Source organism: Bubalus bubalis, chromosome 10 (assembly GCF_019923935.1).
Source record: "Bubalus bubalis isolate 160015118507 breed Murrah chromosome 10, NDDB_SH_1, whole genome shotgun sequence".
NCBI lineage: Eukaryota > Metazoa > Chordata > Mammalia > Artiodactyla > Bovidae > Bubalus > Bubalus bubalis.
Window position 1 is genome coordinate 21,229,908 of NC_059166.1, and position 17,018 is coordinate 21,246,925.

The 17,018-nt window shown below is 43.6% G+C and overlaps 1 long non-coding RNA gene and 1 other non-coding gene across 2 annotated transcripts; both read left to right on the forward strand.

Moving 5' to 3' along the window:
• Nucleotides 1-4,683: 4,683 nt before the first annotated feature.
• On the forward strand, nucleotides 4,684-14,131 carry LOC123327660. Its single transcript, XR_006542296.1, has 3 exons — nucleotides 4,684-5,344; nucleotides 8,048-8,463; nucleotides 12,548-14,131. It is a non-coding gene; the product is annotated as an uncharacterized LOC123327660 (long non-coding RNA).
• A 1,109-nt stretch (nucleotides 14,132-15,240) lies between these two features.
• LOC112587707 lies at nucleotides 15,241-15,373 on the forward strand. The gene has a single exon (XR_003112198.2). It is a non-coding gene; the product is annotated as a small nucleolar RNA SNORA70 (small nucleolar RNA).
• The last annotated feature ends 1,645 nt before the right edge of the window (nucleotides 15,374-17,018 follow it).

Sequence of the window (17,018 nt, forward strand, 5' to 3'; positions counted from 1 at the left end):
TTCAGTTCAGTCGCTCAGTCGTGTCTGACTTTTTAAGACCCCATCGACTGCAGTATACCAGGCCTCCCTGTCCGTTGCCAACTCCTGGAGTTTACTCAAATTCATGTCCATTGAGTTGGTGATGCCATCCAACCATCTCATCCTCTGTCATCCCCTTCTCCTCCTGCCTTCAATCTTTCCCAGCATCAGGGTCTTTTCCACTAAGTCAGTTCTTTGCATCAGGTGGCCAAACTATTGGAGTTCAGCTTCAACATCAGTCCTTCCAATGAATATTGAGGACTGATTTCCTTTAGGATTCATTGGTTGGATCTCCTTGCTGTCTAAGGGACTCTCAAGAGTCTTCTCCAACACCACAATTCAAAAGCACCAATTCTTTGGCACTCAGCTTTCTTTATAGCCCAACTCTCACATCCATACATGACAAATGGAAAACCATAGCTTTGACTAGATGGACCTTTGTTGGCAAAGTAATGTCTCTGCTTTCTAATATGCTGTCTGGGTTGGTCATAACTTTCCTTCCAAGAAGCAAGCGTCTTTTAATTTCATGGCTGCAGTCACCATCTGCAGTGATTTTGGAGACCCCAAAAATAAAGTCAGCCACTGTTCCCACTGTTTCCCCATCTATTTGCCATGAAGTGATGGGACCAGATGCCATGATCTTAGTTTTCTGAATGTTGAGTTTTAAGCCAACTTTTTCACTCTCCCCTTTCATTTTCATCAAGAGGCTCTTTAGTTCTTCTTCACTTTCTGCCATAAGGATGGTGTCATCTGCCTATCTGAGATTATTGATGTGTCTCCTGGCAATCTGGATTCCAGCTTGTGTTTCATCCAGCACAGCATTTCTCATGATGTACTCTGAATATAAGTCAAATAAGCAGGGTGACAATATACAGCCTTGATGTACTCCTTTTCCTATTTGGAACCAGTCTGTTGTTCCATGCCCAGTTCTAACTGTTGTTTCCTGACCTGCGTACAGATTTCTCAAGAGTAAGTCAGGTGGTCTGTATTCCCATCTCTTTCAGAATTTTCCACAGTTTGTTGTTATCCACACAGTCAAAGGCTTTGGCATAGTCAATAAAGCAGAAGTAGATGTTTTTCTGGATCTGTCTTGCTTTTTCCATGATCCAACAGATGTTGGCAATTTGATCTATGGTTCCTCTGCTTTTTGTAAATCGAGTTTGACTGTTTGGAAGTTCACAGTTCATATATTGTTGGAGCCTGACTAGGAGGATTTTGAGCATTACTTTACTGGCATGTGAGATGAATGCAATTGTGTGGTAGTTTGAGCATTCTTTGGTATTGCCTTTCTTTGAGATTGAAATGAAAACTGACCTTTTCCAGTCCTGTGGCCACTGCTGAGTTTTCCAAATTTGCTGGCATATTGAGTGCAGCACTTTTACAGCATCATCTTTCAGGATTTGAAATAGCTCAACTGGAATTCCATTACCTCAACTAGCTTTGTTCATAGTGATGCTTTCTAAGGCCCACTTGACTTCACATTCCTGGATGTCTGGCTATAGGTGAGTGATCACACCATCGTGATTATCTGGGTCATGAGGATCTTTTCTGTACAGTTCTTCTGTGTATCCTTGCCACCTCTTCTTAATATCTTCTACTTCTGTTAGGTCCATAGCATTTCTGTCCTTTGTTGTGCCCAGCTTTGCATGAAATGTTCCCTTGGTATCTCTAATTTTCTTGAAGAGATCTCTAGTCTTTCCTATCTATTGTTTTCCTCTTTCTTTGCATTGTTCACTGAGGAAGGCTTTCTTATCTCTCCTTGATATTCTTTGGAACTCTGCATTCACAAGGGTATATCTTTCCTTTTCTCCTTTGCCTTTAGCTTCTCTTATATTCACAGCTTTTTGTAAGGGCTCCTCAGCCAACCATTTCGCCTTTTGCATTTCTCTTCCTTGGGAATGGTCTTGATCCCTGCCTCCTGTACAATGCCACAAGCCTCCATCCATAGTTCTTCAGGCACTCTGTCTATCAGATCTAATCCCTTGAATCTATTTGTCACTTCCACTGTATAATTGTAAGGGATTTGATTTAGGTCATACCTGAATGGTCTAGTGGTTTCCCCTGCTTTCTTCAATTTAAGCCTAAATTTGGCAACAAGGAGTTCATGGTCTGTGCCACAGTTAGCTCCAGGTCTTGTTACTGCTAACTGTATAGAACTTCTCCATCTTTGGTTGCAAAGAATATAATCAGTCTTATTTCGGTGTTGACCATCTGGTGACGTCCATGTGTAGAGTCTTCTCTTGTGTTCTTGGAAGAGGGTGTTTGCTTTGACCAGTGTGTTCTCTTGGCAAAACTCTATAATCCTTGCCCTGCTTCATTCTGTACTCCAAGGCCAAATTTGCCTGTTAGTTCAGGTATTTCTTGACTTCCTACTTTTGTATTCCAGTCCCCTATGATGAAAAAGGACATCTTTTTAGGGTGTTAGTTCTAGAAGGTCTTGTGGGTCTTCACAGAACCGTTCAACTTCAGCTTCTTCAACATTACTGGTCGGGGCATAGAGTTGGATTACTGTGATATTGAATGATTTGCCTTGGAAATGAACAGAAATCATTCTTTCATTTTTGAGATTTCATCCAAGTATTGCATTTCAGACTCTTGTTGACTATGATGGCTACTCCATTTCTTCTAAGGGATTCTTTTCCACAGTAGTGGATATAATGGTCATCTGAGTTAAATTCACCCATTCCCATCCATTTTAGTTCTCTGATTCCTAAGATATTGATGTTCACTCTTCCCACTTCGAATTTGCCTTGATTCATGGACCTAACATTCCAGGTTCCTATGCAATATTGTTCTTTACAACATCGGACTTTGCTTCCATCACCAGTGACATCCCCAACTGGCTGTTTGTTTTTACTTTGGCTCCATCTCTTCATTCTTTCTGGAGTTATTTCTCTACTGATCTCCAGTAGCATACTGGGCACCTAATGACCTGGGGAGTTCATCTTTCAGTGTCCTCTTTTTGCCCTTTCATTCTGTTCATGGAGTTCTCAAGGCAAGAATACTGAAGTGGTTTGCCATTCCCTTCTCCAGTGGACCACGTTTTGTTAGAACTCTTCACCATGACTCATCCACCTTGGGTGGCCCTACACAGCATGACTCATAGTTTCATTGATTTAGACAAGGCTGTGGTCCAATTGGTTAGTTTCCTGTGATTGTAGTTTTCAGTCTGTCTGCCCTCTGATGGAGAAGGATAAGAGGCTATGGAAGCTTCTGATGGGAGAGACTGACTGAAGGGGAAATTGGGTCTTGTTCTGATGGGTAGGGCCATGTTGATAAATCTTTAATCCAATTTTCTGTTGGTGGGTGGGGCTTTTCTCCCTCCCTGTTATTTACCTGGGGCCAAACTATGGTGGACATATGAAGATAATGGCCTTCTTCAAAAGGTCCCATGCATGCACTGCTATACTTAGTGCCCCCAGCCCTGTAGCAGCCACCGCCAACCCACGCCTCCCCCAGAGACTCCTGGACACTTGTGGACAAGTCTGGGTCAGTCTCTTGCAGGGTCACTGCTCCTGTCTCCTGGATCCTGGTACAGAAGGTTCTGTTTGTGACTGCCAAGAGTCTGTTTCCCAGTCCTGTGTAAGTTCTGGGGCTCTATAGTGGGGTTAACAGTGACCTCCTCAAGGAGGGCTTATACCATACCCAAGTCTGCTGCACCCAGAGCCTCTGCCCCTGTGGCAGTCCACTGCTGACCTGTACCTCCACAGGAGACACTCAGACACAGTTCTGTCTCAGTCTTTGTGGGGTCTCTGGGTCCTTGTGTGCTGGACTTCAGAGGCTTGTTTGAGCCCTTTGAGTCTTTCTGGTGGGTATCTGGTTTGATTCTAAATGTGATTTGCCATTAAGGAAATGCAAACTAAAATTATGATAAAATACTGTTACATACCTATTAGAATGGGTAAAATGAAAAAGGTTTAACCATACCAATGTTGGAGGCGATGTCAAAGAACTGGAACTTTATATATGGCTGCTGGGAATATAAATGGTACAAAAAATTTGGAAAAAAATTTGGTGCTTCCTTAAAATTTTAAACTCTTGGCCCCATGTGATCCCATGATTATACTCTCAGTTATTTAGCCAAATGAAATGAAAGCCATACAAAGACTTTTATAGGAACATTCCCAGCAACTTTGTTTGTAATAACCTCCAATCAAAAATAACCCAAATATCCATCAATAGGTAAATGCATAAACAAATTGTGGCATATCTATACAGTAGAATACTATTCAACACTAGAAAGAATAAACTTGATATATCCAACGTGCTGCTGCTGCTGCTGCTGCTAGGTCGCTTCAGTCGTGTCCGACTCTGTGCGACCCCATAGACAGCAGTCCACCAGGCTCTGCCATCGCTGGGATTCTCCAGGCAAGAACACTGGAGTGGGTTGCCATTTCCTTCTCCAATGCATGAAAGTGAAAAGTGAAAGTGAAGTCGCTCAGTAGTGTCCGACTCTTCGCGACCCCATGGACTGCAGCCTACTAGGCTCCTCCGTCCGTAGGATTTTCCAGGCAAGAGTACTGGAGTGGGGTGCCATTGCCAACATAGGGCTTCCCAAATGGTGCTAGTGTTAAGAATCTTTCTGCCAATGCAGAAGACACAACAGAGGCAAGAGACGTGGGTTCAATCATTAGGTCAGGATCCCTTGGAGGAGGAAATGGCAACCCACTCCAGTTTCTTGCCTGAAAAATTCCTGGACAAGAGGAACCTGTTGGGCTACAGTCCCATGGAGTCACAAAGAGTTAGAGACAACTGAGCAACTGAGCACGTATCCAACATGCTCAGAAATGAGGCCAGACAGAAGAGTACGCAATATATGACTGATTCCGTTTGTATAAAACTCCAGAAAATGGAAGTAAAACACAGATGAGTGATTCCCTGAGGCTGAGGAAGAACAGGAGGGAGAGATTACAAAGGAGAAATGAAGTTTTGGGGGATGAAGGATATGTTCACTATCTTGATTGTGGTGATGGTTCCATGGAGTTTACATATATCACAATTTATCAAATTGTGCATTTTAAACATGTACAGCTCAGTATATGTCAACATTACCTTAATAAAATTGTTTTTAAAAAAGAAGCAACTCCATTCCTGGGCATATACCCAGAGAAACCTTAATTCCAAAAATTTATGCACCCTAGTGTTCACGGCAGCACTGTTTGCAATAGCCAGAACCTGGAAGGAACCTAAATGTCCATCAACAGAGGAGTGGATAAAGAAGATGTGGCACATATGTACAGTGGAATATCACTCAGCCATAAGGAGGAACAGAATTATGCCATTTGGAGAGACATGGATGGACCTAGAGACTGTCATACAGAGTGAAGTAAGTCAGAAAGAGGAAAGCAAATATCGTATATTAAGGCGTATATGTAGAATCTAGAGAAATGGTACAGATGAACCTATCTGGAAAGCAGAAATAAAGACAGACTTAGAGAACAAATGTATGGACACTAAGCGGGGAAAAGAGGGTGGGATGAATTGGGAGATTGGGATTGACATATATACACTGTTGATATTATATATAAAATGGATAACTAGTGAGACCTACGGTATAGCACAGGGAACTCTACTCAGTGCTCTGTGGTCACCTAAATGGGAAAGAACTCCCCGAAAGATGATATATGTAAACAAATATCTAATTCAAGTTGCTGTACCTCAGAAAGTAACACAGCCTTGTAAATCAACTATACTCCAATAATTTTTTTTTTTAAAAAAGAATTGCTATTTATTCTTGTCCATTGGCTTTTAAACTGCTACATTTTTACTTTGGCTATTTCATAAATTAGGGTAAACTGCTGCTATGCTGACTCGATGAGGATATTTCTTGACTCTTAAATCTGACCTCTAGTCTCTTCCCAACTAATCTCATTAACTGGACAACAAATAACAACAACAAAAAAAATGCAAGACAGAAGAGGGCAGTGTTCCCCAGTCATCCATAATTATGAATTCTTTCCATTCCCATCAGGCATTGCTTCTGAGTTCAAGGACAGTAGTTTTAATCAGCCGGGGTGAACTTATTCCACAGAAGGAATTGTGGGGTGAGAGAGATAGGGAGGGATGGCGAGCAAGAGTATATTAAAGTCTTTGGAGGATGCGATGATGTATGTAGTTTAAAAACAAAGCAGAGCTATGTCCTATTTATGATTCTTCTTTGTTTTGATTCATGAGAGGAAGGTTTATGAAGATTGAGAAATGCTATTTTAGGATATTCCTATTACTTTTGAATTATTGGTTTTTAACTTTTTTAAGAGTTTTGAAAGCCATCCTATTACTTTTGAATTATTGGTTCTTAACTTTTTGAAGAGTTTTGAAAGCCAGAGCCTTTTTCCCCAGGAAAATGAACATGACTTAGTGTTTTGTAAAACTGTCAGGGTTCTACAGATGCAGCCCCAGCTGTTTGTGGATTCCAGGCTCAGAGCCTGTATCTTCAATCACCTTGTTTTCAAACGCCATCAGGGCTGTTTCAGGGTACTGGGACTCTGGACACAATCTGTGCTCCAGGGTCTATTTTTTAAAATGAGTCTGACTGGTAAACTTGGGAACAATGAGACTCTACAGGTCTTGTAGCCTTTTGAAAGGAAGCAGGGAGTGAGTCCTGATGAAGAATTTTGGTTTTATTTCCTGCTAGCTGTGTGATCATGGGCAAAGTATCAATACCTAACATCTTGAATCTCACACGTCCTCACTTTTAAACGTGGGGATAATAATGTCTGTCCATGGGACTTCTCTGGCAGTCCAGTGGTTAAGAATCTGCTTGGCAATGCAGGCGGTGTGATTCGACTCCTGGTCGGGGAACCAAGGTCACACAAGTCAGGGAGCAGCTAAGCCCTTACACCACCACTAGAGTCCATGCAGAGCATGACACAGCGAAGACTCTGAGTATGGCAACTAAGACCCGACATAGCTAAATAAATAAATAATCCCTTGGAGAAGAAAATGGCAACCCACTCTAGTATTCTTGCCTGGGAAAGTCTTTGCACAGAGGAGCCTGTTGGGCTACAGTCCATGGAGTTGCAAAGAGTCAGACTTGACTTAGCAACTAAACAACAGCAACAAATAAATCTTAAAAAAATAATGTCTGTCCAATCTACTTTACAATTGCCATATGAGGCTTGAATAAGACATTAAAATCTGGCTGTGTGTGTGGAAAAACTATCAAATGTTAATAATTATTACTCTGCCTAAGAGAATGAAAGTGAAAGTGTTAGTCGCTCAGTCGTGTCCAACTCTTTGCGATCTCATGGACTGTATCCTGCAAGGTTCCTCTGTCCATGGAATTTTCCAGGCAAGAATACTAGAGTGGGTTGCCATTTACTTCTCCAGGGACTCTTCTGCCCCAGGAATTGAATCCAGGTCTCCTACATTGCAAGCGAATTCTTTATTGTCTGAGCCACTAGAGAAGCATAAGAGAATAGGGACTACAAAAATCAAAAGGGGCTTTTAAGTAATGCAGTTGAATATATGCTTTTGAACGGGGACAAATGAAACTACTTTTCCTTCTAGAAGGATCAAGAAGCAAGAGTATGAGATTGCAAGAGTACCATGCAAATGTCACAGATGAGAATCATCTGTGAATCCCCACGTTTCATTTATTTCTTAGAACGCATTTGCCATTGCCACTATGGTCATGAAAATTCTCATTAAAAGCTTCTGTAAACTGCTACTCAGCACTGCCTGCTGTGGGTTCACGAGATCCCCTGTGTTGTCATGAGTGTTCTGTCCCTTCCGTAGTCGTGATCCACATCATCATGGACTGCCAGATGCTATCATGGAAAAATTCTAGTACCAGTGAGGAATAAAACATGTCTGAAAAATTTACGGTTGCCTAACGATAGTTTTTTAAAATACCTGTCGAGGCTATTATTACGAAAGTGAATGTTGACAACACCAACGTTGCAGGAGTCAGGATGGAGTCAGTGCTAAAGTGCCATTTTGCCTTTTCTTCCTCAAAGTGTAAAGCTTTTAAAGAGGTGTAAATTTTCCTGAACAGCATTCCAGCAATTCATATATCATTTGGTTTCAGAAACTCCATGCCTGTGGCTGCCTCCTCCCTCTTCATATCCCGTTGTATTGGCTGTGGTGACACCCCCAGTGCAGACTCATTTATAGTCTGGGCACCGCAACCTCGAGCTGCTGGAACACCCCGCGGAGAAGCAATTATGCCATCAGAGGCCTCTTATTGTCCTCATCTCGCCACTAATTTCTGCATGATTTCGATCTGCATTTGCCACCACCTATTATTTGCCTGGTGCTGACACCAGAGGTGCCATGATCAGAGAGGGCCTGGCTGTCTATCTTTTTCTCTCCTGCAGTGTCAGCTGGGTATTCTGACATTTGAAAAGAGAAAGAATGGAGGTGACTGTAATCTAGTTCTTGGCACGCCCTTAACAGAGCATGTGGCGCTGGATGAGAAATCGCAGGTCCCAGGCTTGTCTTCTGGTAAGTATAGATAATTTACTCAATCTTTCTGAGTCTCAGTTTCCCAATTCAGAGTCTGATGACAACATAGTTCTTCAGCCCGTTAGAGAATCTTATGTCCTTTTCCTAGATGTCATCTTACTTTTAGCCACTTGGGAGTATCTGAAATGCAGATTTTAATTAACATGATTTTAATTAACCTAAAATGACATCAGAGAAGGCAATGGCACCCCACTCCAGTACTCTTGCCTGGAAAATCCCACGGACGGAGGAGCCTGGTGGGCTGCTGTCCATGAGGTCACTAAGAGTCGGACACGACTGAACGACTTCACTTTCACTTTTCACTTTCATGCATTGGAGAAGGAAAAGGCAACTCACTCCAGTGTTCTTGCCTGGAGAATCCCAGGGACGGGGGAGCCTGGTGGGCTGCCATCTATGGGGTCGCACAGAGTCGGACACGACTGAAGCGACTTAGCAGCAGCAGCAGCACCAAATGACATAATTATGTGACATCCTTCCCTCATCCTGTCAAATTCTTAATCTCTGAGTCTGGAGTGTGCTCACTGACTCAATCATGTCTGACTCTTTGCGATCCTATGGACTGTAGCCTGCCAGGCTCCTCTGTCCATGGAATTTTCCAGGCAAGAATACTGGAGTGTGTTGCCACTTCCTTCTCCAGGGGATCTTCCCAACCCAGGGATCGAACCTGGGTCACTTGTGTCTCCTGCATTGGCAGGTGGATTTGACACACAAGTACAGATATTTACAGTAACAGCAAGTGTGAACAGCTGGGATTCACACCACTAAGCCCTCTAAACACCCAGCCTGGATACAGAGAAAGTCACATACTCAGGGCACTGCACAGAGACAGAAGGCCAGATGTCAGACTTTGAAGGAATGACTGCTGGGCCCCCTCTGGATCATAGAAACACCAGCTGTTCCTTGGCATGGCCCTGCTTTCAGGATTCAATGTCATGATGATGGGTTGGATCCTGGTACCTGCCTCAGGCTTCCCATCGGTGTGCTTGGCTGGGGAACAGGGTGTGGCAGACACAATTGGCACCCACCAAATTCCTACATTTATGCTGTCCTACATTTCCCAGGCTCTCAGTCATCCAAATTGGGGGCTTGTCAGTTGCAATTCCAGTAATGAATTTGGAGCAGGTGTGTTGTTGCCACTTACAGACTGAAGTGCTAAGAGCTAGCCTGCTTCCACCAAATTTCTGTTATCTGGCTTGGCAACATGTTCCAGGTTGGTGAGCTCTAAGGAGCTGGCTGTCCAACCTGTGCTGGACTGGACTTGAGCAAGAAATAAACCTTTGTTGTTTTAAGGCATCCACATTTAAGGGCTTGTCTATTGCAGCAGTGAGTGTTAATTGTTCCATGGTAAAAGATATGAGAATGAGAACCAATATTTGAGTTACCTAGAAACAATTCCAGCTCTTAAGGAAGAGTATTCTCAGAGAACTTTACAAAACTATATTGGTCAAGGAAAAAAAAAAATATATATTGACCCATCCAGTGAGATAGCGAGCTCTGGGGCATGACAGAGTTTAAGAAGAGCTTGTGGGCAAGGATGCTGTTAAGTAGCTTCTGGGAATCTTCCTCCCACTTCTAGTCCCCTATCAGGAGACTTGCTAAGATGCCGCCCGTGAAAGGCTACGTGAGTCTAAGACAGCGTTAACTCATTAATGATGGGTTTGTTGAAAGTGTTCCAAGCGTTATCTCCCTTTGTCAAAGTCAACTCACTGTTCTGTGATTTTTAAGGAAGAAAAGACTTCAGACTCCACTTATTGGATGTTCACTGTCATTTTACAGGACTCCTAAAGCAGGATGACTTTGACATGCTATAGGGCAGCAGGCAATTTTCTTTCCTAATTTACTAGATCTTTTCAGGATTTAGGCTACTCTTGCCTTTATGATTGTTGCCAGGCAACAGCCTAAAGCCCTTGGTCTAACACCACAGAGGAATTCATCTTTTAAAAGAGTCAAACTTTAGTAGTTTCTTTGGACCCCAGTGAAAAGTGAAAGATTCACTAGCATTTTGAAGGGTGGCCTGCAGTACCAGAATGTTCTTTGTTGTTTAGGGTGTTGTCAATGGCTTTTTGCTTTGCTAATCTCAGGCCCCATAAAAGCAGCTCACCTTCAATAACCTTCACTGGTTTATGCTTAGGATAAGAGGTAATATGGCGGCTAAGGCAATCACCACTCAGTAGACTGTGGTTCTCACCTTAAAAGAAGTATCAGGGGAAGGAGGTGAGTGAGAAATTGAAATTGGGACCTGCATATTGAGGTGGAAAAATTCAAGATAACAGGTTCAGTCAGTTCAGTTCAGTTGCTCAGTCATATCCGACTCTTTGCAACCCCATGAATCGCAGCACACCAGGCCTCCCTGTCCATCACCAACTCCGGGAGTTCACTCAGACTCATGTCCATCGAGTCAGTGATGCCATCCAGCCATCTCATCCTCTGTCGTCCCCTTCTCCTCCTGCCCCCAATCCCTCCCAGCATCAGAGTCTTTTCCAATGAGTCAACTCTTCGCATGAGGTGGCCAAAGTACTGGAGTTTCAGCTTTAGCGTCATTCCTTCCAAAGAAATCCCGGGGCTGATCTCCTTCAGAATGGACTGGTTGGATCTCCTTGCAGTCCGAGGGACTCTCAAGAGTCTTCTCCAACACCACAGTTCAAAAGCATCAGTTCCTCAGTGCTCAGCCTTCTTCACAATCTAACTCTCACATCAATCTCACATTAGTCATGTGCAAACACAACCTTATCTTCTTATGAACTGGCCACCAACAACACAGGGACTGTCCTGAGGGCTATTTGGAGTTTCTATTTTAAACCAAAACAATTTTTTTCAGAAAGGAATAAAAGATAAGGAGCTTAGAGCTCTTCTAAGTTCCCAATGTTCTAATTTTCAGGAGTTTGCTTACTCCTGGCAGACAAAGTCATGCCAATGCAGGACTAACACTCAAGTCCCCAACTTTCCAATCATTGCCTTTTGTATCTGCACCTCCGATACATTCCTTGGAGATGTACTATGCAGTTAAGTTTTGGTAGAACTTAACCACCTAAAAAAAGAAGGCCTCAGATTGTAGAGTTTCTATGGCAATCATTCATTCATTCATTGTTTCTGATTTCAGTGAGCATTCATGCTTACATAAAATGTATTCCCTGACATTGACTTAAAGGAGAGATGTGCATATTTCTCAGAGAAGGCAATGGCAACCCACTCCATTGTTCTTGCCTGGAGAATCCCAGGGATGGGGGAGCCTAGTGGGCTGCCATCTATGGGGTCGCACAGAGTTGGACATGACTGAAGTGACTTAGCAGCAGTGCGTATTTTTGCTTATTAAGCATTATTAAGTGTTTACCATGGTTCGAGTCTTAAGCAGTTATAATCCACAATGTGCCCCCCAGTCCTGATTTCTGTTTCCTGGGGTATAATGGTTAATACTTTGGCCACCTGATGTGAAGAGCCAACTTACTGGAAAAGACTCAGATGCTGGGAAAGATTGAGGGCAGGAGGATAAGAGGGTAACAGAGGATGAGATGTTTGGATAGCATCATTGACTCAACGGCCATGAGTTTAAGCAAACTCCAGAAGAGGGTGAAGGACAGGGAAGCCTGGTGTGCTGTAGTCCATGGGGTCACAAAGAGTCAGACACGGCTGAGCAACTGAACAGCAGCAACAATGGTTAATGCCTGTCTCTCTGCCTCATGAGAAGAGAGGATACAGTTCACCTCTTCTGTTTTTCCAGAACTCGTCAAGGACAAGACGGAAAGCCCTTTCAGGACCAATCAGACAGGTTGATACCCATCCTTCTTTCAGGACTATGTGGATCCCATGGGGCCCACCTCTTTCCAGGAAAAGCAGTGCTTTCCTGCTCACTCTTGGCCTTTCCTTCCTGGGTCCCTGGGCTTTAGTCAGGCGCTGAGAACAAACATGCATTCTCTCATGATCAAGGCCCCTGCAGCTGCCCTGCTTGGGAAGGGGGTTGGGGCTGCAAGGGCAGGAGCTAGGTACATGTTCTAGGATCATGTTTGTCCAGGAGTTCTAATTTGAATCTGAAGTTTATAGCGTGTTGTTTTTTTTTCTTCCCTAGACATCTCCTCCCCTCTGCTTCATAAATAGCCACCTCCTCTGGGCTTACAAATTATGTTGCAACTGCTTGGGGGCCCTGTTTTGACCTCTTATTTGCATCACCACATAAAGTCATGTTGCGATGAGCTCCACTTGTTAGTGCCGTGTGTTGGGAATGAGACACATTGGAAGCAGAATCAAACAGCAGGTGAGTCAAAGCACAATGCACCATACCTTCGAGGATCATAAAATGGGCATTGCAGTACAAAAGGTGGCCAACCTGAGGATGCCAAGCTGAGTAAGAGGACACACTCCATGGGTCCTGTGAGTTGGAGGCCAAGGCTGGAGGCAAGACCCAGTCACACAGAAGGCTTGAGGGCAAACAGGGAAATCAAAGTGCAGACCAGTCAGAGAGGGAAGATGAGCATAGGTCCCCTGTAAGCTGAGAGCTGTGACATTCTAACACAGTCTTCACCATATAGCCCTCTCCATAGACAGAGTGCTGCCCACTGACAGAGGATGATGTTGAAAGCTGCCTGACGCCTGTATTACAGTAGCAGGGCTGGTATGAGCCCTTCCTTTGGCACAAACATAGAAATAAGCTTCAGGCAAATTGAAAGGCCTGCAGATTAGCTGGATGGCCTTCCTTGTAAATGTAAGCCCTGGACCTGAAGTGACTTTGTTTCCTATGTGTCCACTGTAAGACTTCCCACCCCTACCCCTAAATACACATACATACATAGTATGTGTGTGAATGTATGCACATGTGTGTACATACATGTGTATATGTATGTGTATGTACTATATAGTTTATATACATGAGTAATGAACATGAAATATTATATATATGATGTATGTGTCCATCCATACATATACACACTCAAACTGAATTTTTCAAGACTCTTGTACCCTTGCCAAAGATCCATTGATTTCCTCCTTCCTCAGGCTAGCACCCCTCCCTGCGCCCCACCACATTAGCCCCATTAGCTGCTATTTCTCGGTCATGGCTCCATGCTGTGCCTTGGGCAGCACCATAGGCTTCAAACCTTTTCAAATGCTTTCAGCGCCTCAGAAGTGACTTGCTCAGTGTCCCATTTCCTAAGAACCTTTTTGGTGGGATGGGTTCTAATCTAAGAAGCTGGCTCCATTAGCTGGTTGTTAATGACAGTGTGTTATACTGTTTGGAGAGCATATTTCCATATTAACTTGTCCTGAGTTTTATCGCAAATGGTCTGCTGCCTGGGCCTGGATGTGAGCCAGGTAAGTGGTGCTTCGATGCAAAATTCAAGGAGGTGTTCACAGGACACTGAGAGTGAGCACCCTGGATTTATCACCTGAGGAGCTTCTCTTGCCTCCCCTGAGTTCAGGCCCTGACTGCCAGGTGATAGAAAGGTAAAGCTTTGTGATGAGCAAGAAGAGAGAAACTCCTTGTCTCCAAAATCACATCCCATAGCTATCTGCTTGCTCTAAGTATTAACTTGGGGACACCTCAGTCTTAAATTCATTTGCTAAGTCAAAATGTAAAATATCATATATGTTAATTTGTCAAGATATTTCCTTTAAAAAAAATTCTATTTATTTATTTTTGGCTGCTCTGGGTCTTTGGTTGTTATGTGTGAGCTATTCTTCATTGCAGTGCACGGGTTTCTCACTGTGATGACTTCTCTAGTTGCGGAGCACAGGCTCTAGGGCACAAGCTTCCGTCGTTGTGGCACAGAAGCTTAGCTGCCCTGCACCATGTGGAGTCTTCCCAGCCAGGTATCAATCCTGCATCCTCTCCATTGTCAGGAAGATTCTTAACCACTGGACCACCAGGGAAGTTCCAAGATATATCTTAGTGCATCACAGTTTACAAACAGCAAAAAAGAAAAGAAAAAAGGTTCTGGGTAATAGCAACTGAAAAAAGTTGGGCTCACAATAATGCTGATTTGGCACTGACTTCATTTTATTTTTGTAGAATGTAACTTCTGAAATAGTATGATATTAAAAGGATAAATTTAAGATATAAAATTAGATGATCAAAAACATAAATCTTGTGAAGTCAAAGACACAAGTATATTTCTCAAATAGATCAACTACTTTAAAGAGAAAATTCTCAGCATTCCCAGGGATCCACATCACCATCAGCACATTCCACCCCACTGAGGTCCTGTGCATTTCCAGGTCCTAATGATGAATGTAATACTAACATTTGGCGACTTCCTGTCACCTTGCCTACATCAGGAGTGCAAAGGCAATGTGGTGATAATTAGGAATATGGAGTGCAATCATTTCAGAGGTTCCAGAAATCACTCTGGTCATAAACAAAATGAATAAGAAACTATTACATTACACTCTTATTAAAGGGATGGTCATTTTGAGCAACAATTGCTTTTGAAAACAAATGGGCAGTTATTTCAAATCTATCGCTAAAGCTAACTTTCTTAGCTAAAAATAAGTGATGTGAGTTTTGATGCAGGGATTCCTCATAAAGAAGCAATAATTTGCAGCCAATTAGCCAACCGTGGGCTTCCTATGTGGTGCTAGTGGTAAAGAACCCACTTGCCAGGGGATGTAAGAGGTACGGGTTTGATCCCTGGGTCAGGAAGATCTCCTGGAGGAGGGCATGGCAACTGACTTCAGTATTCTTGCCTGGAGACTCCCATAGACAGTGGAGCCTGGTGGGCTATAGTCCATGGGGTTGCACAGAGTCGAACATGACTGAAGTGACTTAGCATGAGCAAAGCAAGCCAACTGTGCTATTTCCCCCCTGGGAGCCCAGGGTGCAATGGCTGCAAATAGCAGCCTCCTCGGTAGTGTGTACAGCCTGTTGCCTGCATGAGTTGCCCTAAGGAAGTTGGATACGACCCTTCACAGTGGGCATGCAGACATGACTGGCATGCTGTCTGCAATCTAGGCTCCAGACAGGTATGTGCAGTGCCTTCAGAAAGCCCCAGGGCAGTGGCTGGGGTCCACATTGGTTAAGTCATAATGTCCATCTGCATCAAGCTGCAGAACAAGGAGCATGTGACTGAGACCCTCCGCAGGGTCAAGTTCACATTCTCTGGCAGCCAGAAGCTCCACATCTCCAAGAAGGGGGATTTTCTAAATTTAATGCAGATGAATTTGAAAACATTTGAAAACATGGTGGCAGAAAAGTGGTTCATCTCAGATGGCTGTGGGGCCAAATATACCCCTATTCCTGGCCCTCTGGCAAAATGGTGGGCCCTGCACTCACGAGAACCTTGGCACTGTCCCCTCTGTAGTCATGCCCATAATAAATCCTACTTTCTTGTCAGAAAAAAAGGAGCCAAGGTAGGTGATTTCCCCCAGCAGGTACATAATGATGAGTTTCCAGCTTCAGAATCTTCCTTTTGTTCCATGTCCAGTTCTAACTCTTGCTTCTTGACCTCCCATTATTCTTGCTTTAAATTTAAGCTCTTGGCATGATTTGGCCTCCCTAATACCAGACCACCTGACCTGCCTCTTGAGAAATCTGTATGCAGGTCAGGAAGCAACAGTTAGAACTGGACATGGAACAAACAGACTGGTTCCAAATTGGGAAAGGAGTATGTCAAGGCTACATATTGTCACCCTGCTTATTTAACTTATATGCAGAGTACATCATGAGAAACACTGGGCTGGAGGAAGCACAAGCTGGAATCAAGATTGCCGGGAGAAATATCAATAACCTCAGATATGCAGATGACACCACCCTTATGGCAGAAAGTGAAGAACTAAAGAGCCTCTTGATGAAAGAGAAAGTGGAGAGTGAAAAAATTGGCTTAAAGCTCAACATTCAGAAAATGAAGATCATGGCATCTAATCCCATCACTTCATGGGAAATAGATGGGGAAACAGTGGAAACAGTGTCAGACTTTATTTTGGGGGGCTCCAAAATCACTGCAGATGGTGACTGCAGCCATGAAATTAAAAGACACTTACTCCTTGGAAGGAAAGTTATGACCAACCTAGATAGTATATTCAAAAGCAGAGACATTACTTTGCCAACAAAGGTCCGTCTAGTCAAGGTTATGGTTTTTCCAGTGGTCATGTATGGATGTGAGAGTTGGACTGTGAAGAAGGCTGAGCGCCGAAGAATTGATGCTTTTGAACTGTGGTGTTGGAGAAGACTCCTGAGAGTCCCTTGGACTGCAAGGAAGTCCAATCGGTCCATCCTAAAGGAGATCAGTCCTGGGTGTTCATTGGAAGGACTGATGCTAAAGTTGAAACTCCAATACTTTGGCCACCTCATGCGAAGAGTTGACTCACTGGAAAAGACTCTGATGCTGGGAGGGATTGGGGGCAGGAGGAGAAGGGGAGGACACAGGATGAGATGGCTGGATGGCATCACTGACTCGATGGATGTGAGTCTGAGTAGACTCTGGGAGTTGGTGATGGACAAGGAGGCCTGGCATGCTGTGATTCATGGGGTCACATAGAGTCGGACACGACTGAGCGACTGAACTGAACTGAACTGAGTGTCTGTGTGGCTTCATCAATCTCCATTTAAA